Consider the following 26,513-nt stretch of genomic DNA (forward strand, 5'->3'; position numbering starts at 1 on the left):
TTTTTTTGTTGTTGTTCAAGTCAAGTGTGTGTGGTACTGTGGCACTTAACCACTGAGCTACATCCCCAACCCTTTTTTATTTTTGAGACATGGTCTCACTAAGTTGCTGAGACTGGCCTCAAACTTGTGGTCTTTCTGCTTCAGCCTCCTGAACTGCTAGGATTATAGGTGTACACCATCAAGTCCAGCTCAAGTCCATTTTTTTTTATACCTTTATTTATTTATTTTTATGTGGTGCTAAGAATTGAACCCAGGGCCTCACACATGCTAGGCAAGTGCTGTACTGCTGAACCGCTGAGCCATGACCCCAGCCCTCAAGTCCATTTTTAATGGATATATATTTTTGCTGGAATGATGCATATATTCCCCTACAAGGCTGCATAAGTGACTATTAACAAGGGCTAACTTTGAAAAAAGAAATATGGATCAGGAAGTGAACTTTCTTTTTTTTAATTAATATTTTTGCAGCTGGAGATATAAGCCAGGCCCTCATGTATGTTAGGCAAGCCCTTTACTATTGGACTATACTCCCAGTCTGCAAGTAAACTTTTTGTGTCATTGCAAATGGTTAAATACTCTTTTGTATATTAATATTGATTTTACTTGAAACTTGAAAAAGAAAAGACAAATCTGTCTCAGAGGTTTGTGCTAATGCAGTAAAATAAGTCTGGCAGGTGAACCAGTGTGACTTGAGGTAGGCTTTGGGCCAAAACAGAAGCGGTGTGTAGGTATACAGGACAGTGCCCTGGGGGCAGTCACACATAGAAGCACTACTGGTGGTAATCAGAATGCATTCAGGTTCTTCTACAGAGCAGAAATGTAACTCCTACTGTCTTCCTCTCCCATCTTCTTTCCCTTGAATAGTCCAGTTAAGAATTAATTTTTTTAATTAAAGGAAGAATAAGAGAGATGTTTAGATTCAATTTAGTAAGGGGAAAACAAAACAGGAAAGTTTGTTATCTATCCTGTCATGTCTCAAGAAGAGGTCTGCTCCACTGGCAGGAGAACCAGAGGAAACCCTTGCCTTCTGTGCACTCTGAGGAGCCTAGGGGGCAGGGGGTTTGAAGTATGAAGCACCTCAGCCTGGGAAGAGGTGAAATCTGCAACAAGGAAGGAGAGCAGGGGGAAGTGGGGCTGGCGAGCAGGGTGTAAACTTATTTGAGAGGGTCCAGGAAGTGAGCCAAGACCTGAGGAAAGTGTAATGAGTCAAGGGTCTCTTCTAGGTCTGGGCTGAACCTTTGTGGACAGTGGGTGGAGTCCACTTAACAGGCTCATTCAGCTGCTGTGCTAAGAACAGCCTGAAGGGGGTGATATGGGAGCAGGGAGATCCATTAGCAACCAAGACCATCAGTGATCCTAGGCCAAAGGAAGGCAGCTTGATCTGGCAGCAACAGGAAGTTTGGAGAGAAGAGGTCAGGTTCTGGCTGTTTCTTAAACACTGAGCTCACAGAGTGGCTGTGGGGCTTGAGATAAAGGGAATGGTGGGGAGGACTCCAGCAGTGGAAATGCACACCTGTACTACTGAATAGCAGGTTTTGTTTAAGTGTGGTGGTGGTGGGTAGTGGGTGGGGGATGCACTGGCTCTTCCTCACCATGTGGCTCTGGTTGGCAATGGCTTCACATACTGCTACTTTCAGATCCAGGAGGTGCTGAAGCACAAGTAGCAGCACTTCTAGAGGAGGAAGAACTGTGGTAGGGTGGTGACCAGAGCCTTTGTCAAATGTACCTGGATTTTAGGTTGAAGGAGGAAAATGGGAGGGCCCTATGGATTAATCAAATTACAGCTGCTTCCCAGGAACATGACCTGAAGTACCCAGTATTCGTTGTCAATTCAGTGCCAGTTGGAGTTCAACAGGGAAGTACTTGAAGGCCTGGATGTCTATGAAGACTTTCAAATCTGGGGCTGCTCTGACCAAGAGAAGGCAACAGCAAGGGTTTGCTGCTGCCTTTGGGAATGAAAAGGAGCCAGAAGGCCTATTATCGAGTGGTGCCCCAGGATCATAATAACTAAGCTAGGAGCAAAATGATAATTTAGACAACAGTTTGCAAGTCTGATTTATCACTGTATTTATTTTATTTCAGAAACAGGCCCAAGAGAAAGACCCTGACTTCTCTCAGTGGTGCAGAGTCACAGAACTGTCTTATATATATTGTGCACATAAAACTTGTGCAGTGTCTAAAAAAAAAAAATTCTGGGCTTCAGAGACAGAAGAGGTTTTCAATCTTGTCTCTGTTTCTAACTTGCTATGAAAATTAATATGCACACACACACACAAAAAAAAAAAAAAAAGAAAGGGAGGGAAAAAGGAAAGAGGGATACTGTTATGACCTACCATGTTATCATCAGGATTAAATGAGAGCAGACAGTCACAAGGCCCAGTTTGCTTGGGGAAGCAACCCTCATTCTGCCATTCCTACCCAACACCCTGTCTTCCCTCTCCTATTTGCATCTACATCCCCCAGTCCTAGGCTAAGCCACTCTAGTCCTGGTCTGCCAGTTGCAACCTGACTCCCCCACAGCAACCCCTTCCTCCATCCCTCCAGGAAACTCAGAGGGCCAAATCCTAGTGGGATCCTAGGACTGACTCTTGACTCTCCAATCCTGTTTCCTCTACCCAGCTATCCTCCCAATGCTCTGAGTGCTCCTCTGTGATTTCCTTTTCCCTCTTAATTCTTGGAGAGAAGTGTCCCCTCTCAAGGCTTCTATGCCGAGGGTGTGTCAGCCTCCCAGTGACACTACTACTGCAGACTGCCCTATCAGTCACATTGTCTCTTACCCACCCTGTCAATCCTTCCCAGCTTGGCCATTCCTGCCTCTGAGGCTCCTAATTCTCCTCCCTCCCACTCAGCTGTCAGTTTCCCCTGCTGATGCTATAAGTCAAGAGTCTTCTGAACATATCCTCCTCTCTATCTCTAACATCAAACTAGTCTGGGCCCTTGTGACTACATTCCTGTGCTAATGAGGCTGCTTTCTTCCCAGGATCTCAGCCTTTTCCAGGCATCCATCCCCAACCTGCACCGGGAATTTGCTGTGCTGGGGATACAAAGGCGGAAAATGCAGACATGGCCCTTGCTTCAGGGCTTTCGGTCTAACTGTACTACCTCGCCATCTAACTAGCTTAAATAACCCCCAGTGTTATGGTTGGGATCTAAAATGTCCTCCAAAGCCATGAACTAAAAGCTTGGTCTCCAGCTGTTGGCACTATTGGGAGGTAGCAGAAACATTAGGAGGTGGGTCTACTTGGAGGAAGAAGACCATGGAAGGCATGCTTTGAAGTGTTTATGTTGTCCCTAGCCCTTTCTCCTGCTTCCCAGCCATCACAAGGCCAGCAGCTTTGCTCTACCATGTGCTCCCTTCCTTGCTATTCTGCTTCACCATAAGCCCAGAGTGATGGGGCCAAGCAACTATGGATTAAAACCAGGAGCCAAAACAAAGTTTTCTTCTCTTAAGTTGATTTTGGCTAGGTATTTTGTCAAGGCAATGAAAAGCTGACACAGGAAACTAGGGCTGGGGCAAGGTTCTCCAGAAGAGTGTTCACAGGTCTAGGAATCAAGGGGTGGAAATGGGAATGCCACCCACCTTTATGCCTCGTGATCCACTAGCAAAATTTTTGCTTCCTATTCTCACAACCCTATGCTCTACTGGCCTAGAACTCTTAACTCCAGAGGGAGGAATGCTTCCACCAAGAGGCACAACGAGTCCACTGAACTGGAAGGTAAGACTTTCCTCAGGCTACTCTGGGCTCCTCAGGCTCTGAATCAATAGGCTAAGAAGGGAATTTCGGTGTTGGCATGGGTGATCCAGACTACCCAGGGGAAACGGGACTATTATTCCACAATGGGGGTAAGGCAGAGTTTGCGTGGAGTGCAGGAAGTCTGTTAGGCTGTCTCTTAGTATTACCATGTTGTTATTAAAGTCAATGGGAAACTATAACAATCCTGTCCAAGCAGGATGACAAATGGCCCAGACCCTTCAGGAATGATGGTGTGGGTCACCTCTCCAGGTAAAGAGTCAAGACCTGCTGACGGCAGAGGGAATACAGAGTGGGTGACAGAAGAAGGTGGTTATAAATACCAATTACAGCCACATTACCAGTTTCAGAACACAGGATTGTAATGAATATTTCTTTTCTATTTTGTTAAGAATGTTTGTGCTTATATATAGTAAGCAGATATGTATTTTTCCCTCCCTTATTCCTTTACTATGTAATATTTATTGACTTAATATCAGTACTTAAATGGTATTAAATCTATATTATAATATTTAAGTTATAGGATATCAGGAGAAGAGTACACATCTCTCAAAACAAAAACAAAAACTTTGCCTCCTATTCACGAGAAGGATTTATTGTGCTTTTGGTAGCACAAGGATAGTTTTATCACCTTGAGTGGAATTATGACCTTGCTATTGTGTTTAATTGGAGATTAGGTAAGGTTTAATGAGATATGGTTTGGTGTAAAGTTAAAAAGTGGTGGACCTATAACAGTTATTTTTGACTGTAACTTGATTGGACTGAGTAAGGCACACTTCTGGGTGTGTCTATGAGGTTGTTTCCAGAGACAATTGGCATGTGAGACAGCAAACTTCTGGATGGAACAAAAGCAGAAAAAGGAAGACTGCCTGTGCATACAAGCTCCATACTTCTTGAGAGGGTGCCTCTATTGCTATTGTCACCACTGGGGAAATCAGACTCCAGATTTTTCAGTCTTTCAACTCACATGAGCAACTCTCCACAAAGCTTCAAGCCCTCAGCACCTCACACCGGGGCTGCATGCTGTCCCTCTTATCTGGAGGCTCGAGCTTTTTGGACTGAGTAGCTACTGGTTTCACTCTTCAGCAAGTAGATGGCCACTGTGGGACCATCCAGTCACTGATTACGTAATTTAATCTAGTAAATCCCCTTTTATAATTATACACACACACAAACACATACAACTGGTTCTATTCATCTAGAGAACCCTAACTAATTCATCCATCTTCTCCAATCTTATTCATTTTTGAATTTAAAATATATCTTTCAGGAAAGATGAATATAATAGAAAATATATAAAATTCAGAACACATTCTGAGTATATAAAATTCAGAGTAGTGTTTATATGCTATATCATTTTAAATCCCCTTGCCTTTTTTCAACTTTAATTTTAAGGTAGTCATATTTTAAGCATAACATAGATGAGTTTTTTTTGAGAGAGAGAGAGAGATAGAAAAGAGAGAGAGAGAGAGAATTTTTTTCCAATATTTATTTTTCAGTTTTCGGTGGACACAACATCTTTATTTTATTTTTATGTGGTGCTGAGAATCTAACCCAGCGCCCCGCACATGCCAGGCAATCGCGTTACTACTTGAGCCACATCCCCAGCCCACATAGATGAGTTTTTTCCCTAACACCTCTTTGGCAATTGTAGGGGGATGAATGGTGGTCCCCAAAACTCCAAGTGACCTTCAAGCCTACCCATTGTATACCCTGTGCTCCCTTCTCCTATTCTGCTGGGAATGATTTGATCTACTATTGCTGCCTCCCATCGTACAGGGCAGTGACTCATGAAGCTTACATGTTCAAACACAAGATATTTGAATGGTGAAATTTCATTTATCAGAAAGGGTGACAGAAAAGCTATCTCTGAAGAGGGACCTTTTAAACAACCCTCAGCGGAGAGAAGGCAGAGAGTTGCCTGGGTCCAGAAAGAGGGCAGAACCCAGGCCATACTTGTCTGCTACAAGAAGGGCCACCTTGTCTGAGTGGAAACAACTGCAGGGGAGTGTAGACTCTTCAGTGCTGAGGTGAAGTCAACTGCTACAGCCTTCTGGAATCAAAACTCATTCCTCCTGTCCCACCATCTGGCCTTTTCCTTGGGCAGGGGTTGCAGAAGAATAATGTCAAATGCCACCTTCAGATTCTCTTTTCAAAAAAATGCCCTGCTCAGGGCCTCACTACTTTTTACTAAGTAAGATAGGAATACTGGGGATGGGGTGGGGAAGAAAACTTAAAAAAAAATGATGGGAATACTGGGGCTGAGACTATAGCTCAGTGGTACAGTGCTTCCCTAGCATGTATGAGGCACAGGGTTCAATCCTCAAGCACCCATAAAAATAAGTGAATAAAATAAAGGTATTGTGTCCATCTACAACTATATACATGTGCATATGTATGTATATACACACACACACACATGAGATGGGAATACGTTCATCCATCCATTCATCCATTCTGGATACAGCTATCAGTGGGGTCTTCTTAAAATATATAATCATGTTGCCCCTTCACTCTACTTAAAACTCCCATGATTCACAAACTTTCTAAACTTTACCCTTAAGATCTGTATATTTTACTTTACATAAATAATATCTCCATAAAATTAAAACTTACAAACATAAAACCCTCCTGTGCCTTTCCACAGCATTTAGGACAATGCATAGGTTACTTCTCTGGCTAAGGTCCCATGTGACAGAGGCCCTGTCCATTCCTCTGACCTCTCCGACTTGTTCAGCCCCAGGGCCTCCTCTCTGTACCCTGCTGACACTGGAGCTCTCTCCTCTGTTCTGCTGTTGCAGATCTTCTACATCACCAAGTGTCTGCTCCCCATCTGGTCCTGTAGTGGCTCTCAGGCCACCTCTTGGAAGCCTCTCCTGACTACTACATACAGATGTGCATCTTTCCCTGTTCCTCAACCTCATTTCCCCATTTTTTTCCTTCAGGTGCTAGGGATTGAGCCCAGGGCCTTGTGCATGAGAGGCAAGCACTCTACCAACTGAGCTAGATCCCCACCCCTTCATTTCCCTGTTTTATTTCCTCCACAGCACACATCTCAGAAATTCTGTTTTCTTGACCATTGTCTTCTTTCAACTGGGAAGTAAGCTCTGCAGGGCCAGAAGCTTCTGTCATGCTCACCAAATATTCCTAGCATCTAAGGGAACCTGGCTCATAATGGTAGCCAAAAATTCATTCAGTGTGTCACTCTGATCCTATTTATTGAGGGCTATCCAGGTATTTATTTTGACTTCAATAAATTCCACGAATGTTAATGACAAATCCTCCCAGAAGCTTAATTTTGCAAGCCACTAGTCCCACAACAGGATAAAAACTGCTTTGGACAAAGCCAACTGTCAGAAAGACTGCCAGAGGACAACCACATCCAACCTTTCTTCCTTCTAACTAATGCAAGGCTTGATGAACTGGCACGATGAGCCAACCCGATCAGGTCTTCCTGCTATGTCTGGCTTTAGAGGCCAGAACAAAATGAATCTGGGTTTATAGCCAGTTGAAGTGCTCATGAACCAGCTTTTGGTAAGGATTTCACTTTCTGGACCAGAGGAAGTCCAAGTTCTAAGTTAGCCAGTTTTAATCCTCCCAAAGGCTGAGAGAGAAACAATGGATTCCTCCAGTCCCCATAAAGCCCCACTAAATTGTCTAGCAAATAAATATGCTCAGTTTTCTGAACACAGGCCTCCATGAAGCCACTGCTTCCCCAGGGAGCAGGGCTGTGGTGCCATCTGCTAATGATAATGATCGCAGTAGGAATGGGGGCATTATCACCATGCACATGTCCCACTGGGGGACTGTTTGAGACAGAGAAATAAGAACAGCTGGTAAACAGACAATATATAAAACCTTGATATCACTGATTTAAAAAGTACAAACCAGATATTATTTTTCACCCAGATTAGCAAAGATTAAAACATATAGTGAGGGTATTAGAAAAGAGGTCCTCTTACAATGCTGGGAGAAAAGTAAACTGGTAAATATGGGGAAGTGAATTTTAATCCTGGCACTCAAAACTGCCCAGGTAAAAGAGCATTATGCAGGATGGCTCGGTGACCTGAACTTTCTGGGACCCAAGTATGCTGCAGGTAGAGTTATTTGAGATGCTGCTCCAAGTCCTAGGGATGGGAATTGGAGATGAAGAGATGAAACCTTCAGGAGCTGGAGATCTGTAAACCCTTCCTAATGAGGGCGTGACTATTAACATATGTCCTTACTGAATATCATGGAAGCCCAAGAAGAAACAGGCTGTCCTGGAAGGACCCTACCCTGCGGCAGGTGGGGAAACTCTAGGAACTGGAAGCTCATAGAAACATGCTCCAGCTACTCCTGCTATACCTCTAACCCTGAAATTTAGGAATTTCATTTAATCTCATAATGGAGATATATGTGGGAGTGTGTGTCTGGGGGTCCTATTTGTAATAACTATTATAATTTCTTTTTATTTTCCCTCCCTCCTTTCTTCCTTCCTGTTTTTATTTTGTTTGTTTGTGATTCTTCTTGGTGGATTAAACTCAGAGCCTCACACTCTAGGCAGGTGCTCTATCACTGAGTTACATCCCCAGCCCTTTTTATGAATTTTTTTTGGAAACAGGGTTTCACTAAGTTTCCCAGGCTGACCTCAAACTTGAGATTTTCTTGCCTCAGTCTCCCAAGTGGCTGGGATTATATGTGTGCACCACCACGCCCAGCTTATTTATTTTCTTCAAAACACAGTCTTGCTATTGCCTGGCCTGGCCTCATCACTCAAGTGATCCTCTTGCCTCAGCCTCCTGAGTAGCTGGGGCTATAGGCAATGCTCCACCAAGCCCAGCTTTGATTTGAAATGGATATACACTGTGACCCAGAAACTCCATGTCTAGGATTTCCTTCTTCTACAGTTACACTCACACAAATGGGCAATAGAGTCTATGTACCAGAATGTGCTCTATAGCACTATCTGTAAGAATTAAGACTGAAAAACTACCTAAATGTTCATTGGTAGGGAAGGGGTTAAATGTATGTTATCATACAATGGAAGCCAACTGTTAACTAAGGTAGAAAGTTGTGTGGTGGCACATACCTGTAATTCCAGTGAACACCTGCTGAAGCAGGAGGATCCCAAGTTCTAGGCTAGCCTGTGCAATTTAGAGACCCTCTCTCAAAACAAAAAATAAAAAGGGGATGTAGCTCAGTGGCAGAGCACTTGCCTAGCATGCACAAGGCCCTGGTTTTCATGCTAGCACTAGAGGAAAAAAAAATAAGCTAGATCTATCTCCAATGAAATGGAAAAAAGCTCATAGAGATTTGTAATAAAAAAATGAGTCACCAAAATAGCAAATGTGTATTGTGAACCCATTTTTATTTCAAAAAGATATATATGGAAATTTGAAGGCATATACAATAAATACTGTTAAGCATGGTTAGTCTTTAGAGGATGGCAGTATACTGAACTTTAATTTTTTATGTTATGTATTTTTATAATGTTTTGATTGTCTACAGTGAGCATGTATTACTTTTGTAATGAGAAAAAATACAGGTCTATGCTGCTAAAAACAGTAAATTTAAAAAATGATTAAATTTCAATTTTGTACTTTAAGTAATTAATAGCCTTCCTCAGTTCATCTAGAAAATTTCCTTCTGAGAGAAGCGTCCAGCAGGCAGACTACTCATTAGAGGTGGAAAACAGATTCCCTGAGCCCACTCTGAGTCCCCACCAAGGTGGGTCTAGGAGCAGTACTGGGCTGTCACTGCTGTGCACACTTGCTCGTGGCACTGTGTCTGCCATGCCAGGGCTCCTTTCTTACTCCATGCTAACAGGTACAAGTTAGAATAAAATGTCCATTGTTTATGCTTCTATTTTTTTAGGAGTCCTAAAGTTTCACTGCCTTTTAAAAATTAGAAAACCAACAATCAATCCTGGTTGTGTTGGATAAGAAGCGTTTGACTGTGAAGTTTTTTTTTTTTTCCATTAAAAGTACTGCAACCTTAAAACTCAGCAAACTTTTTAAGAAAAGGGCATGATGGCTGGAGTTTCTCAAAGGTAACTATCCTGGCCAACTCACCACAGAAGGTTACTTGCCTCTGCTTTTGGACAGCAGAGGCCCCACCACACACTGATGAGCTCTATCACAAACTGGATTCCCATCCCTGAAACCCAAGGCTCCAACCTGGCTCCGGCAGCTTAGTGTGGGCCAAACTCCACAGAGACAGATTAATAGGAATAATAGGTATAGAGAGGGGAACTTGTGGTGTGTTCATCCCTTGAATCTCAAAGGAAAGGGTAAGGCCTCAGGGTCTACCAGCTAAGAGCTTAAACAGAAACTGAAGGGCTGCATGCAAAGTTGTCAACTCCATTGGGTCACCTAACAATTTCACTACAAAAAAATCCCAACATAGGTGTTTCATTCATAAAGATGATTCCATTTGCCCTCTTACCACCTTTGGGTACATATTTTCAACATCATTCTCTGGCAGTGGTGAAGGGGCCACACAGCCACAAACCTCCATCATCCTGGGGGTGCCCTGACATATTCCTGTGAGGAGTTGGTAAGAACAGGTTCACCCTGGCATGATTCCCAACAGCATCCTGCTTCATCTTCAGAGATAAATAGCCTTATCCACTATCTAAACCCAACATGCATTCCACCACTGAGTTCCCATGAGGATTTCTGAGACAGCCTCATCAGATCAGGTAGTGTCTATAATACTAATGGCTCTGGGAACTCAAGATAAATTAACTCAATCATCCCTCACTCATCCTAGGAGGAATAGAAAATCATCCTAATTTTTTGATGAAGGAACTGATGTTCAGAGCAGTTAAGTCCTACAGTCAGCAAGTGCTGAGGTCAGGACCAGAACCTAGGCCACTGCCAACCCTTACCCCTCCACTGGTCAGGAAGTCACATTGGGACTAACTGAACCTGGCCTAAATTTGGTATAAAATGAAAAGCTTGTGAAACACAGACTTCTATGTGTGGTCTAAATGGTATTACCAAAAGCCCAGAAGAACCTCTAAAAGACAATAAATTCAGAAAACACAAACCTGGACAGCAAAACAATTCCAGAAGGCCATTCGACTCTGAAGGCAGCTAGAGTCTCTGTCTATAACACAAGCATGATATAAAACTAGAGACGCTTATTCAAGTTTTAATGCAGTTAAAAGTGAGAATGTTTAGTCTCTGAAGTTCACTGGTAAAAGGTAGAGGCCACATTGGCTCCTTTGACAAGCCCTGTTGTGGTTGGTCCTGCTTACCACTCTCAGCACAACTCAGGTTCTTGGGTAACCCTGCCCCTTCCCTGCCAGCTGGGAGTGGGCAAAGAAAGCCTCATGTTCCCATGGGTGTGCAACATCCCTCACTATCATCACATGCTCTAGCCACCTTCCACCAGCTGCCCATGGTGCCCATGGGCTATCATGGTCAAGGAGAAACTGTTAGTCAGGAAGGTTGATTCACAGGTGGGAAGAGTCACCTTTCTGATACCACAGTCTCCCTGGACAAACTCAATGAGCATAAGTAAACATGTGCCACAACAGGGGGCACAGAAATGGCAGCAAAACTAGGTCGTGGAGGGGCAAGAGCAAAGGCCTGGGAGGTGGGACACTTGGATCTAGTTCTAGCTTAGCCTCTGACCTTCTTGTTGAGAAGTCTCAGGCAAGTCACTCGATCCCTCCAGTTCTATCTGTACATGGAGTCTTGGATTAAGTTACCTGTATTTTTCTAATTCTAATAAATCATGATATGGTGGGAACTATCCTACTGCCCCATGACCATCTGCTGTAGGAGTCAGCCAAGATGGGCCTAGCAGGCTAAAATTCACTCAGCACCTACCATGCACCACACTGTGCTCAGTGTCTTATCCCTTTAATTCTCACAATAACCCATCAAGACAGATAATCACCTCTCCTGAGGATAAGAAACAATCTCAGAGGGATTAAATCATGTGGGATGAAGTTACACAGCACTGGAAAAGCTACCATCATATGGCCTGGTGATCATGAGAGGCTAGGGCCCAATTTCAGTGTTTGATGCCAGGGACCATACCAGACCATACCATGTCCCTTCCCTGGTCTGGAAACTCTATAGTCATGACTGTCCTACCTCTGTTTCCTGGTCTGGGAACCCTCCGTTTGGATGACACTTGCCTGCCTGATTGTCCCAAGAGCCTCCTAAATACACGTGTGTTATGAAATCATTAAATAGAAACATCACCAATGTTTTTCCAAGGGCATGCACCTAAAACCAAGAAAAAATTGCCTGTTAGGAATCTCTGTAATGAAATCAAGGATAAGTTGGGGGCATGGTGGTGTACTCCTATAATCCCTGCTACTCAGGAAGCTAAGGCAGGAGGATTGTAAGTTTAATGCCAGCCTGGGAAACTTAGCAAGATTCCATCTTGAAATAAAAATATAAAAATACAAAGGGCTGGGGATGTGGATCAGTGGTAGAGTGCTTGCCCAGCATGCATAAGGCCCTGGGTTCAATTTCTAGTATGAACATAAAAAAAAAAAATAGCAAGGATAAGGATAAGTCCAAGCTCAAAGGACTGGCTCTCTAGAGTATTAGAAGACATCTAACCCTTTTAATAGGTAAGAGCCAATATGACACCTTCAGAGGTAGCCAGTGGGACAGCCAATAGTATGGTGGACAACCAGACTTCAGAGAGACTCTTCTGTTGAGCAAGTGAGAGATGTTGCATTCTTTGGCTTGGTGAGGCAGAGCCAATCATCCAGGCCAAAAAAAAAAAAAAAAAAAAAAAAAAAAATCATCTTCCCATGGGAATACTAAGCCGTGTCTTGTAATTTTATTCACAGAAGTGCCTTTGGCAGAATAATTAATAGAAGATCAGCTCCATTTAAGGACCCTTTCCCTAGTTTTCAGCGCAGAGCCTTTTCTTTTTCAAACAACATAAGCTGTATAAACAGAATCTGAGTAGGAAAGAACCAGCAGAGGCTCACATCCTTGGACCACTTGCCTGACAGTCAGGGGGCAACAGCCAAAGAAGCAGATAGCAGGCAGGGAAGCTTTAATTTCATAACAACAACCTGACCCCAGGAACCTGCAGAGTAAATGAAGAAATCATCAGCTCCCATGAATGTGTAGCCCTCCTTGGCTAGCAGAAGGAATCCCATCCAGAGCATTTGATAGATATTTCAGGAACCTTGAAGTTCCTCTCAAAGCTTTTTCACCAAGGAAGAACAGGTGGACTAGGAAGAAGGAGGGGCATATATACTAGTATAGGGGATACAACAAGAATGGAGCACACACTGCTGAGGAACGCAGGGTCTCAGTCACTGTGAGACTGCTGCTGAGCTCCCTGTGCTCACTCTGGTCACCTATTTACTTGGATCCCTCAAATTCTCCTTTCATGAAAGCACTGGGGAAACTCCCATTGTATGAATGGTGGTCATGACAGGCACTACAGTTTTAACAACCCTTGTCCTATAATGCAGAATGGATAGTAAAGGGCACCAAAGACTAAGGCTGGGCAGACTCCCAGCTTTTCTTTCTTTAGGGGAGAGAAAACCCAGCTACATGTAGAGAGGAGAAGTCACCTCAGCATCTAGGATTTCAAAGAGGGGGCTGGCTAATATTGTGGGGTTGTCTCACAGCTGTGTTATTCTTGGCTCTGACCATTCTAAAAGCCTAGAAGGGACAAAAATCAGAACCAGGGAATACGTATACCCTGGCCTTGCTAATTCTCATTGGAAATAGGCCTGCATATGCCAGCTTCCACTCAAGGAGGTCAGAACAATCCAAGAGCCTTGGGGGAAAAGGAGGCAGAGGACTGATCTGTGTGCCCTCAGACTCTACAGCCAGGCAAAAGTCATGGTCAACATACATCCTTTGGACTTACTCTAATATACCTGATGCTACGCAAGAGGAACCAGACATGGATGGGTAAGAATAGAACTGAACAAAGTAGAATTAAACACTCCATCAAGAAATGACTGAACAATCTGCTCAAAATAAGAATCAAGAGAGGGCCGGCTGTGTCTAAGCACATTGCAGGAACAGGAGAAGAGCAGGTGGTTGGGAAAGACCTATGAGTATTCATGGTAGAGAACAATGTTAAGCTCCACACTGTATATAAACTAAATTTTGGCACTTGAGAGATGGCTCCAGGGGTTACTGGTACCTTTCAAAGAGAGAAGAAAAGAAAGATCCATCATCTGCCTCCTTACCAAGAGGAACTGAAACAAAATCACACAATGGAGAGGATTGATAGTATAAAAAGTCACCATGTGCAGAACGAGCAGACTCCATTTTGATTGTTGGTCCCTGTTTGACTACCACATGTAACACAAAGGCTTATTATATGACAAATATAGTCTAAAATATGTGTGTGTGTGTGTGTGTGTGTGTGTTTGTTTGTTTGTTTCAGAAATCCAGTGTGGATATAAAAACTCAGATTTCCTACCAGTTAAAATTCAAACAGTGAGCCATCAGGTAGGCTGGCTAAGGGGAAGACAAATTTAAGAACATGACAAATTGCCTGAGACTCTTAAGTTTGAAGCAGCAGCCAACTCCAGTACCAAATCTTTGCTGGTATTTCTGAGTCTGGTGAAACTACATTTAAGAACTTAGAAGGATCCACTCTGTGGGATTTTGACAGCCGTGTTCACCAAGATGAAATTCAAGCACTGAGCTCTCACTTTTCTACCCAGAAGTAGATACACTGGAATCAACCTTCTCTCACTTGGCACATAAGCCTGAGATAGTTACTGGCTCAAGTGATCTGTCTCCCTAAGCAGACTGTAGACTCTTGGACAAAAGCCAAGTCTCCTATCTTTCCTCATACTCTGCTTAGCTATATTAGTTATAAACCATTGTGTTACAAAATTCTCCAAAACTTAGTGGCTTAAAACAATAAACACTTACTATTGGTTTAGCTGAGTAGTTCTGACTTACGATCTCTTTTAAGGTTGCAGCCAAGCTGCCAGCCAAGGCCGTGTCATCTGAGGCTTTGCTTGGGCATCTATTCCTAAGAAGGCCTACACAAATGCCTGTGGGCTGTAGTCCTTAGCCATTCCCACACAGGCCTCTGCACAGGACTGCTTCAGTGTGTCTTCAATTGTTCAACCGCCTTTCTCAGCTAGAGATTCGACAGGGAGCAAGCAAGGGAAGACCTTCTAGATGGAAGTTGTAATTCTTTTAATAACTTAATCTCAGACGCCATAAGACATAGTTTCTGACATATTCTATTGATTGGTCATGTAGACCAACCTTGATACAATGCTGCAAGAGATTCTACAAGGGCATAAAAACTAGGAGTAGGGATCGCTGAGGTCCAAAATGGAAGCTGGATGCCATATTTGCCCCTCTACATCCTCAGAAAATTTTTAGTTTTCTGCAGACACAACATCTTTGTATGTGGTGCTGAGCATCGAACCCGGGCCACACACATGCCAGGCGAGCTCGCTACCACTTGAGCCACATCTCCAGCCCCCTCAGAAAATTTTTACTGAACATGGAATAGATGCACCTTTCTGGGTGAAGGGTTGTAAAGCTGCTATTTTACTTTCTGAGTGATTTGAGTGGACATGCTCCTATTCTCGGCTGATCTATTTAGCTAACAGTCTTCCATGGTAGGAAAAAAGAACAAGGCTTATTAGAAGTACTCTCCACCTCCAAAGACTCCCCTCACCTATTCTACTTCAACAAACAAGTTATTTCAAGCTAAATTCAGTTTCTTATTCATCCAAACAAGGGGGTGTCCTATCAGTGCAATGAAGAGTCTGCTCACAGGGCTGGGAAGAGTCTGTTAATAAGAACAGCTTGGGCCTAAATGATGCCCTGTAGGGGTATGTCACAGCAGCACAGGGGAGAAAGATGAAGAAGGGGATCACAAATAGGATTATAAGTCACCGAGATGTGATCTCCTGTATGGTTGCTCAGAGCCTAAAACCTCTTTGTTACTATGGGGGCAGTGGTTTTTAACATTTGTAAAGCAATTCAATTTCTTCCCAACTCATGTAATTTGCTACAGACACACTTAACTCAAGATTGTAACTAAAGATGTCAAACTTATAAAGGCACCTAGGAGCTGAGTCATAATAGCCATTAGAAAAACTAGACTGACTTGCTTTGGGTGAAGAAGGACTACATGCCTTTAAAAAAAAGTGCATTTAAAAAAAAAAAAACTTCCTTTATTTATGAAAGATAATTCTCACTGGATACAGAATCCTAGGTTGACAGGCTTTTACTTTGGCACTTTAAAGATATTGTTCTCTTATCTTCTGGCTTGAGTAATTTGATGAAAAGTCTATGTATGAATTCTTGTTTTTATTTCCCTGTATACATTGACTTTGCTCTTCTGGTTGCTTTTACAATTTTGTTTTTATCATCATTTTTCAGTAGTTTTTTTTTTTTTGCTGTGTCTTAAAATTGATTCTCTTCGTGTTTATCCTGGCTAGCATTCATGAAGCTTATTGGATATGTGAATTTTTCATTAACTTTGGAAAATGCTCTGCCATTATTTCTTCAAATATTTTCCTGTTCTTTCCTCTCCTGACTCTTCTGGAAATCCAATTACACGTCAGGCCTTTGATATTTTTTCCATGGGTCACTAAGGTGTCGTTCAGTTTTCTTTCAGTCTTTCTTCTCTATGTGCTTTAATTTGTGAAGTTTCTGTTGCTTTGTTTTCAAGTTCAGTAATCTATTCTTCTGTAGAATGTAATTTTCTGTTAACTCTGTTCAGTGAACTTTTCAGAATTGTATTTTCAACTCTAGAACTTACATTTGGTTCAATTTTATATCTTCCATTGTGCTCCGATGATCTGATTTTTCTTTAAACTTTCAACACACTTACCATAACTCTCTTAAAAAATCCTTTTCTAGTGATTCTATCATTGCTGTGATTTCTTGGCTTATTTATATAGACAGATTTTTTTCCTGGTCATAGGCCATAATATCCTGCTTCTTCACCTGTCTAGTAGTTTTTGTTTATTTGTTTGTTTTTGGTACTAGGAATTGAACTCAGGGGCACTCAACCAAAGAACCATATCTCTAGCCCTATTCTGAATTTTATTTAGAGACAGAGTCTCACTGAGTTGCTTAGTGCCTCACTTTTGCTGAGGCTGGCTTTAAACTCGCTATCCTTCTGCCTCAGCCTCCAGAGCCACTGGGATTACAGGAGTGCGCCACCACAGCTGGCTGTCCAGTAGTTTTTGATTTGAGATTTATATTATGATTGTTACTGATGCTGTTAAGTGTTTGGATTTTTCTATCATCCTTTAAATGAGTATTGAAGTTTAGGCAAGCAGTTGTTTGTGGAGCAAAATGATCATTTTGAGGCTCCCCCACTTTTCTCTCTTAAATCTTGAGATACAATTTAATTTATATAGCAAAAACAGATCTGTTTTTAAGCATACAGTTCAATGAGTTTTGGGAAATATATACACTGATGTGACCCTCAGTATAATGACAGTAATTTCCATCACCTCAATAGGTTCTTTCATTCCTTTACAATTTGTTCTACCTCTACCACCCCAAGGCAACCAGTAATCTGCTTTCTGTCACTATAGATTTAAAACACCCTATTCCAAAATCTCATATGAATGAAGCCAGACACTGCATGTTCTTTTTATCTGGCTTCTTTTGCCTGGCATATTCAACCATGAGAATCAACCCTTCTGTTGCACATATCAGTGGTTTATCCTTTTTGGTTGCTGACATTTATGAACATGCCATAATTTGTTTATCCACTCAGGTGTTGATGAACATTTGGACTGTTTCCAGTTTGGGACAATTATGAATGATACTGCAATTAATATTCATGCACAAGTCCTTTGGTAACCACATGAGTTTTGTTTTTGTTTTTTCCTCTTGGGTAATTTAGGGGTAAAGTTGTTGGGTTATATGGGACATACAATTTTTCTAATAAAAAACTTCCAAATAATTTCCCAAAGAGGTTGTATCATTTTGCATTTCCAACAGCAATATGTAAGGGTTCCAAAGTTTATATTCTTTTCTACTCTTTGTATTATTTTACTGTTGGTTGATATAGTTTGGATGTGAGGTGTCTCCAAAAAGCTCACATGTGAGACAATGCAAGAAGGTTCAGAGAAGAAATGATTGGGTTATGAGTCTTAACGTTTATCAGTGAATTAATCACCTGATGGGATTAATTGAGTGCTAACTGAAGGCAGGTGGGTGTGGCTGGAGGATGTGCACATTGGGGATGTGGATTTGGGGTGTATATTTGTATTTGGTGAGTCTGTCTGCTTTCTGATCATCATGTGAGCTGCTTCTCTCCACTACACTCTTCTACCATGATGTTCTGCCTCACCTCAAGCCCCAAGGAATGGAACCTGATGTCTGTGGATTGAGACCTCTGGCACTGTGAGCCCCCAAATAAACTTTTCCTCCTTAGAGGTGTTCTGGTCAGGTCCTTTCATTACGGTGGTGAAAAAGCTGACCAAAACATTGGTTATTCTTTAATTTAAGCCATTGTATGGGTACATCGATACCTCATTATTTTAATTTACATTTCCTTGATGATAATGAGATTGAGCATCTTTTCATGTGATTAGCCATTTTTATATCTTCTTTGGAGAAATATTTATTAAGAATTTTTGCCTATTCAAAATTTGCATTATCTTTTTACTCTTGTAAGAATTCTTTTCTTTCCTTTTTATCCCCCCCCCCCCGCCCGGTACCGGGGGTTACCACTTTACCACTGAGCTGTTTCTCATTTTATGACAGGATCTTGCTGAGTTGCTGAGGCTGGCCTCAAATGTGCAATCCTTCTGCCTCAGGTTCCAATTTGCTAGTATTACAGGTATGTGACACTGTGCCCGCATGTAAGACTTCTCTACATGTTCTCATTATAGGCACTCGGTAAGATATTCATATTGCAAATATCTTTTCCAAGTCTGTGGACTGGGAATGCTTAACCTATAAAGAATACTTTATTGACTATAGTCACCCTGTTATGCAAGACAGCTCAAGATTTATTCCTCCTGTCTGAAATTTTGTACCTTTTCCCCCCTTTTTGCAATACTAGGGATTGAACCCAGGAGTTCTTTACAACTGAGGTATATTCCCATTAATTTTTATTATTTATTTTGAGACAAGAGTCTTCCTAAGTTGCTGAGGCTGGCCTTGATCTTGTGATTCTCCTGCCTGAGCCTCTAGAGTAGCTGGGATTACAGGTGTTCGCCATTGTGCCCAGCCTGCAATTTTGTACCCTTTGACCAACAACTTTCCATTCCTCGCTAGTATTTCTTAGGCTCAAGCCATTAAAAAGTGATAACACCCTTTAAAACATACTGTTAAAAAAATTAAAAAGTGAGGAGGAGAGAGGAATGGAAAGTTGTCTTGCATAACAGGGTGACTATAGTCAATAAAGTATTCTTTATAGGTTAAGCATTCCCAGTCCACAGACTTGGAAAAGATATTTGGCTCCTTAGCAGCTGTTCTTCACTTTGCTCCCTCAGTTTCATCCCATGCAACACAAATGAGTATTCACCAAAAGCCTTGAGGAGCCCCGCAAACACAAGTTCAGAGCTTTTCCTCTGCATGGCTTTTTTTCTTCTGTTATGCTTGCTGCAAATTCCAGCTGCTCTGGCATCCCTGCTTTGTCTTCCTCCTCACTGCACTAAGAGATGGAAATTGTCTCCTGACAGGAAGACCAGAGGGCTTACCTCCTCATTTCCTTTCCCTAGAGGATCACCTCATGAGCAGCCTATTGTCCAGTATCTGCAAAGAGCTATTTTGTATATTTTTGCCAGCTTTCTGGTTGCTTACCGAGGAAGTCCAGGCTCTATATAAGGGTTACTCCTTCATGGGCCAAAGCCTCTTCATGCGCTTTTGCACATGCACAAATGTCAAATTTACGCACACAACAAAGATTCATCTCGCTTCAATGATAAGCTCTATTGGATTCCAATCTCAAAATGAGAAGTCTTTGGATTTTTCCCAGTCCATCTATCATGCCTAGAAAGATTGCACTGTTGCTCTCAGTGAAAAGCCAAATGCATCCAAGGATAGTGAAAGCTAAGTGGTCTTGAAGATCTTCACGTGCAGAGGAGATGGAAAGCCCACAGAAATTAGGAAGTAGCATCCCATGTCAAACAGCACACACATACACTGCACACAGTAGGCAGGCAGAAGGGGAAAGCCCAGTATTAGAGTAAGAGCCGCTGGATTTGAATTACACTTTGCCACTTAGTAGCTTTCCCAACCTGAGACAAGTCAACCTTTTGGTGCCTCAGTGTATCCAGCTGCAAAACAGTAATCTGAGTACTCACAGGGCTAATAATACAAGGGAGCAAAGTGGTTACCCTATGTAAGCAGTTACAGGACCTGGCACATGAGCAGTCTACAAAAGTGGCTATCAGATCAGAGTGGCCAGGGTACCTTTGCTCTCCATCAATGGCCCCAACCTCCCCATCAGGGGGATTTACAAAAAACAATGAAAACACATATTTACAGAGACTCAAAATACCTCCCTGGTGGAGCACTTGCCTAGCAAGGTGAAGTCCTGGGTTCAACTCCTAGTTCTGCAAAACAAAAGTAAAAACAACAACAAAAAAAACCCCTCCACAAATCACTTATTAATTAGAAACTCTACTCTCACAGGGGAGAAACCTGAAGGAATTACCTTACTCAATTTATCAAAGAACCAGTAGCAGGTGCCTCAGCATATGACACACTGAGGAAGCCATAACATTACTGATGCAGCATCCCTGCCCCAAACTTGTAACCTGGGTGGAATAAGAGAAAGCATCAGACAAACCTACCCTGGGACAGTCTATAAAATATCTGGCTAAGAAAGACAAAGAAAGGCGGAGATGTGAAGACTAGATACAAAATGTGATCCTAGACCAGGAAAAATTAGTTATGACATTATTTGGGTGACTGATCAAATTTTTTTCACAATGCCTTTATTTTTATGTGGTGCTGACGATGGAACCCAGGTCCCGCCCATGCTAGGTGAGTGCTCTACCGCTGAGCCACAATCCCAGCCCCAATGACTGATCAAATTTAAATGAAACAACATATTAATGTTAAATTTACCAAGTTTTGATCACTGTATTTGAACACCTGGGTCCTTAAAAATGCATGCTGAACTAGTTACAAAAGTCAGACACTGGTCTCTTCCCACCTCTCAACAACTCCCTGCTCAGGAGAAGACTTGCCTTGGAGCCTTTTTCTGAGCACAGTGTGCTCCACTATTACCACACAGGTCTGGCAGGCAAACCAGATCCAGGCACAAAGACAGGCAGGGTCCCTGCCCTGTCCAGCACAGACTGCGCATCCTACAGACTTCAAAGAACTTGGGCTAAGCTAGTTAGGGAGAATTTCTTAGAAGATGGATAGGATGTAACTAGATGGGGAGGAAAGAAAAAAGCCTTTGGGGGAAGGAAAAACATAGTTAAGGGGAACAGGGGTGGACAGGAAAAGGTAGCCTGGGGACATCTTACTGCATCCCAACTTCGTATAACATAGCTCTGCTTGGCTCAGGCTGCAGAATAAACCAGAGTGACTAACATGTCTGCAGCACAGGAAGTGCTTGCAAGAGGATGGGGCAGTGAGCCCAAGAGCCTGGCCGTTCTGTAAAACACCAGGGAACCACCGTAATCTAAGTTAAGAAGATCCGGGGCTGGGGATGTGGCTCAAGCAGTAGCACACTCACCTGGCATGCGCGGGGTGCTGGGTTTGATACTCAGCACCACATAAAAATAAAATAAAGATGTTGTGTCCACCGAAAACTAAAAAATAAATATTTAAAAATTCTCTCTCTCTGAAAAAAAAGAAGAAGATCCTACCACATAACACCACAGCAGCTGCGGCCAGTAGGAAGGGAGGACACAGGAGTTTCCTGGCATGATTCAGGAGCTCCCATGCCATAGAATAGAAGCAGTAAACACCTTACAGGGCCCTCCCACCCACCCTCCATGCCTTACGCTTCTTATCACCCTAAACCAAAATTCAGCCCAAGCTTGTGACTGCACAGGTCTGGCCCAAGAATCTTCATTACTGGGAGAATAAGACCCACAAAACACTGCACCCAGAATACTGTCCCATCCACAACAGCAACACCTGAACTCAGCTCCATAACAGGACTAGAGGAGACTTTTCCCTATTTGAGATACTAAATTATTTATTTAAACACACTGAAACAACAACAACAACAACAATGTGTATTCTGCTAAATGAACTGATAGGCAATTAAAAAAATTCCTGTTTAACTTTATATAAAAGAATAAGAATTTTCTAAATTTTTGCCAGTCACTAATGGAATTCCTCACAGAGAAATTTGAGGATTGAATTATAAAACCTGGACTCTTGACAGAAAAAACAGTTGGGTGTCCCTGCACTGTGCCTGCAGGACACTAACACACATCCCTTGATTCTGGCCCCTCCTGTATTTCTGGATCCTGGTTTGCTCACCAGAGCTCATGTGGCCACGGGGACAGCAGACTTGGAATCTGTGGTCAGCTGCTTCAGAAAGCCAACGGTGAAGCCAGAAAGTGAAAAGCAGCCTTGTGTATGGCACACGCTCATTCAAATGTTCTCTAAATGAGTCATCTGCACACTCCTCCCCTTTCCAGGTAAACTAAACACTACCTACACACACACACACACACACACACACACACACACACAATTTGCTGTAACAACCTATAAGGATTTCAGCCCAGAACTCACCAAAATCCTCCAGGCCACCTCAGCCAACATATCCCAGCACACAGTCTGGGCAGAAGGACTCTGTGTGTGCTGCAATTGTGCTTGAACTATTTTTAAATGTACCATTAGTACCTGTCTCTCTACATCGTTTCATGTTATTAATTGAAAATGTCTTCTAAGAAAATCTAAATGCCTGTGAAGAACATAAATAAGTTTAAGAAGCCTAGATAAGAACATGGACTAGAACAAATGTGGGGGGAAGAGCCTTCTGAGAAAGATGAATATATAAAACAAAGGCTGTAGGTGTCCCGACCTACTACGAAGGCAATTTTGTGGACAGGAAAATAAAGAAAAAGCATGAAAGTTCCTGACACACATTGATGGTCAGAATAAAAATAAAGAGCCCTAAATACTCCATATCCAAGTCTTTAAAGAAGTGTTAAAGCCCAGAGAACCCTGGTTTAGTGCGCCCATCCTTACCTTTCTTCCCCCATGGACCCCTTCCTGTGAGCTGCCCCACACCATGGCCCCCATGTAAAATTCATGCTCTGTCACGATGAGTGCCCCCAGCTCCTGCCTCCTCCTCTCTCCAAAGTGGCTTCAGTGGAACCTGCCTATGGCATAAAATGCCCTTTAGAATGAAGAAGATATTTGAAGCCAAGTGAAATGGCAGGGAGATCTACTTGCAGATAGATGGGATTTGCAATAACTCAAGTGAGAAGTCTTTTTCTCACAGGCACAAAGATAGTTTCAGTGGATCACAATCCTTCTGCATTAAGTACAGGATTTCTAGAATGTGCTGACAAGTGGAGTTCTTGTCAGAGACATTCCATAGCAAAGCCCAGCCCTGCTGAGGCCTGGGACCATGCTCACTGGGTGGGCGATAGCAGTTCCCAGGACTTACCCAGCATGGTGTGACTCTGTATGATCACACCCTGAGAGCTGTACAGAATCCAGGCTGGAATGAAAAACCAGTGTCTCTTTTCTCCCTATACCTCTGTGGAATGTGGTGGACAGTCAATAAAACTAGTTAACAGGGGTGGTGGCTCAGTGGTAGAGTGTTTGCCTAGCATGTCTGAGGCACTGAGTTGGATTCTCAGCACCACATATAAATAAATAAAATAAAGGTCCATTGGGAAAAAAAATCTCGTTAACAATAAGGAGTGGCTTCCTCTGTTACCTAAAAGCAAGGTCTCCGGAGACAGACTGGAGCCTGGTTCTACTGCTTACTGGTTGTGTGATCTTGGGTTACTTAACCTCTCTGTGACTCAGATGTAGGGAGTACTTGCCTTTACAGGTGGCTATGAGGATTGGGTGCCTGTCACAGAGCAAACAAACATGTTTGTTCACAGAGTCTCCAACATCTATGTCAGAAGGCACCACCAAGAGGAGAGGAGGTGGGAAGACACCATGGTCCCATTCTTTGGTAGTCCAGAAGATATAAAGGGAATATTGCCTTAGTGGAGCACTTGAGATCTAAAAGGGACACCTTGACAACAGGCTTTCTTAAAAAAAAAAAAAAAAAAAAAAAAGTTCTGTGTGTCTTTTTTTTGAGGTGGAGTCTCACCATGTTGCCCAAGCTGGCCTCCAACTTATGATCCTCCTTTCTCAGCCTCCCACACAGCTGGTATCACAGATGCACCACTGCACCTGGCAAAAGAAACACTCCAAATGAAGCACAAAGGTAAGGGTAGCCCCTGACTCGACAACCATCCTCTGAAGAGGCTTAAAATGGACTAAAAGGCCTTCTGGAGCTCCTCAGGTACCCTCTTTTCAGGTACCCTCTGCCTCTGTGTTCTCAGTCTACAACCGGCTGCCACGCCTGTTCCCTCCTACAGATCTCTGTTCCCACCACTTCCTCTGTGTGGAGAGCTCCTCACACCTTTTCTAAACTCAGAATTGGGCCCAAGCAGACATATCCCTGAGCCTCTAGGCAGAATTCCTCATCCCGCCTCTCAATGTCCTGTCAGGACGCTGCAGCCCACACCATCTCCAAACCCCTCAAAGATGGGAGCAGGTCTTAGCTTTTTTTTTTTTTTTTTTTTTTTTTTGTCACGGTGGCATCTAGCACCTTATTTGGCACCCAAGTCCTTTCCTAATAGTCCACATTTCTTACATTTGGGGGACAACATACTGACTTTCTAGTCTGTCCTTTCAGAGATAACGAGAAAGATACATATTGAACAGAGGTAGTGGTTCTCAAAGGGAGGTGAGTAGGTTCCCCAAGAGATATTTGGAAATGTCTGTTTTTGGTTGTCACATGCAGGGGTTGCTACTGGTGTCTGGTGGGTAGAAGCCAAATAATCGTTAAACACCTTATAACACACAGGAGAGTCCCCTGCTGGCCCCCTGCAATAAAATCATCATCATCATCATCATCATCATCTAGTTGATAATGCCAATGGCGCCAAGATGAAAAACTAGGTAATTTCCTAGCATTGAAGTAATCTAAAACAGGCTCACTACCTCTCTCTATGCTTACAATAATAACTCATAAGGAAAGACTAACACTTATAATTAACATTTAATATAATGACTCTCCTCATAGTCATATAGTATTAGGCAAAAAAATTCTGTAAAAAATAACAGGTAACCTTAAACTACCAGGTCTGGAAATCTCTTCCTCACCAGTTATGGATAGACTCTCTTACCCTGCTTCTCTGCTGTTCAGACACTATACCTTAGCTGCCCACCCACCTCTGAAGGTTAACCATCCACTGCACAGCAAAGGAAACCTTCACAGAGGCCAAGCCAGAAGAACATACCCAAGACGCAACTTACATATGCATGAAATGACTGCCAAATCATTTTCAAATTCATATTTTTAATGCCATCAATGGCCATAAAATAATCTGAAGCTCCAGATACTGCTTTGGACATAAAAAACAATTAAGAAAGAAAATCAGAATTGTTCAGATAACCAAAAATGAAGTAGGTAGTCATGGATAAAGAGTAATCAGAAAGTGTGCGCATCTTGTGGGAGGGAAGCCCGAACTGGATGGTAAAAGGCAGGCAGGAATGGAGGAAGAGCAGAGGAGTGTCGGGAACCTGCTCGCCACAAGAATTTGTAGAAGGCACTTCATGGGCTCACTCTGTTTACAAAATGAACATACTCCCTTCCTTTCAGGGTTCCTGTGAATACATCAAGTGCTGAGCACAAGAGTCAGGAGGCCAGGTCACCACCTACAGCTTTAGGACGCAGGCCAAATAAAGCCAGTGACTTGGACACAGGTCTGTCACCTGAAAATTGCAGTCTTATTCCACCCTCTGCCCTTTCAAGGTCCACGTGAGGCACTGCTGGTGAAAACACAAGAAAGGGTTAGCTAATGGAGAGAGGTGATGATATATCTACCAAAGCCACCTGGTTTGGACACATGCTCATGTGAAAATCACACTGACCTTGTTGGTTGGGTTAAAGTTCTTTACAGTATGTGCTCTATGAAGTGGGATAAAAGTTAGGGACATTGTTTAAAAAAGAAAAAAAAGAGAAGAGAAATGCTTAACCTAATTTAGAAAACAAGTCACTAAGCACTCAGGAGAGGTTCTTCCCCGACCCCTGAATGTACATATTATAATAATGAGGATGATGACATCACCCCCAGAGAAAGCCTAACTTGTGCCTGACACTGATTCAGTTTCCTTATAGACATTCCTTATAATCCCCACAGCCAGAAGAAAGAAATTGCTATCTTCATCTCACTGGGGAAGAAACTGAAACTTTGAGAAATATGTAAGTTGCTCAAGGGCACTTTGTGACAAAAGCAGAAATGGAAGCCTCAACTGGTTCCACAGCCAGGGATTCTGCTATTTTTAACCTCTTGTAAAACTCCTTCAACACAACTTCATCGTCATGCAAATATTATACTAATTGCAAAGAATTTTAAGCAGATCATTAAAGCAGTAGAGGCTTGATAGGCCCCCAAAGGGCAACACTTGGCTAACAGAAGTATTTAACAGTCTAAAAAAATGCATTTGATGAAATTAGCTACGATTCAGCTTGTCCCCTAATTCAGACAACTCCCTCTTGCCCTGATTTTACTCCAAATTAATAAAGTTTTATTATAAATTAGGCACTAGATCACCATTATGGAAAATGTTACCAAATAGACCACCATTTAGAAAATTTGAAATTGTT

The 26,513-nt window shown here is 42.5% G+C and overlaps 1 protein-coding gene and 1 pseudogene across 2 annotated transcripts in view; one reads left to right on the forward strand and one right to left on the reverse strand.

Moving 5' to 3' along the window:
* The window catches only part of Stimate (STIM activating enhancer), a 47,560-nt gene that overhangs the window by 15,282 nt on the left and 5,765 nt on the right, over positions 1-26,513 (reverse strand). The window lies entirely within an intron of this gene.
* On the forward strand, positions 1,573-9,676 carry LOC113182651 (large ribosomal subunit protein bL20m pseudogene; annotated as a pseudogene).

This window comes from Urocitellus parryii, chromosome 3 (assembly GCF_045843805.1).
Source record: "Urocitellus parryii isolate mUroPar1 chromosome 3, mUroPar1.hap1, whole genome shotgun sequence".
Classification (NCBI taxonomy): domain Eukaryota; kingdom Metazoa; phylum Chordata; class Mammalia; order Rodentia; family Sciuridae; genus Urocitellus; species Urocitellus parryii.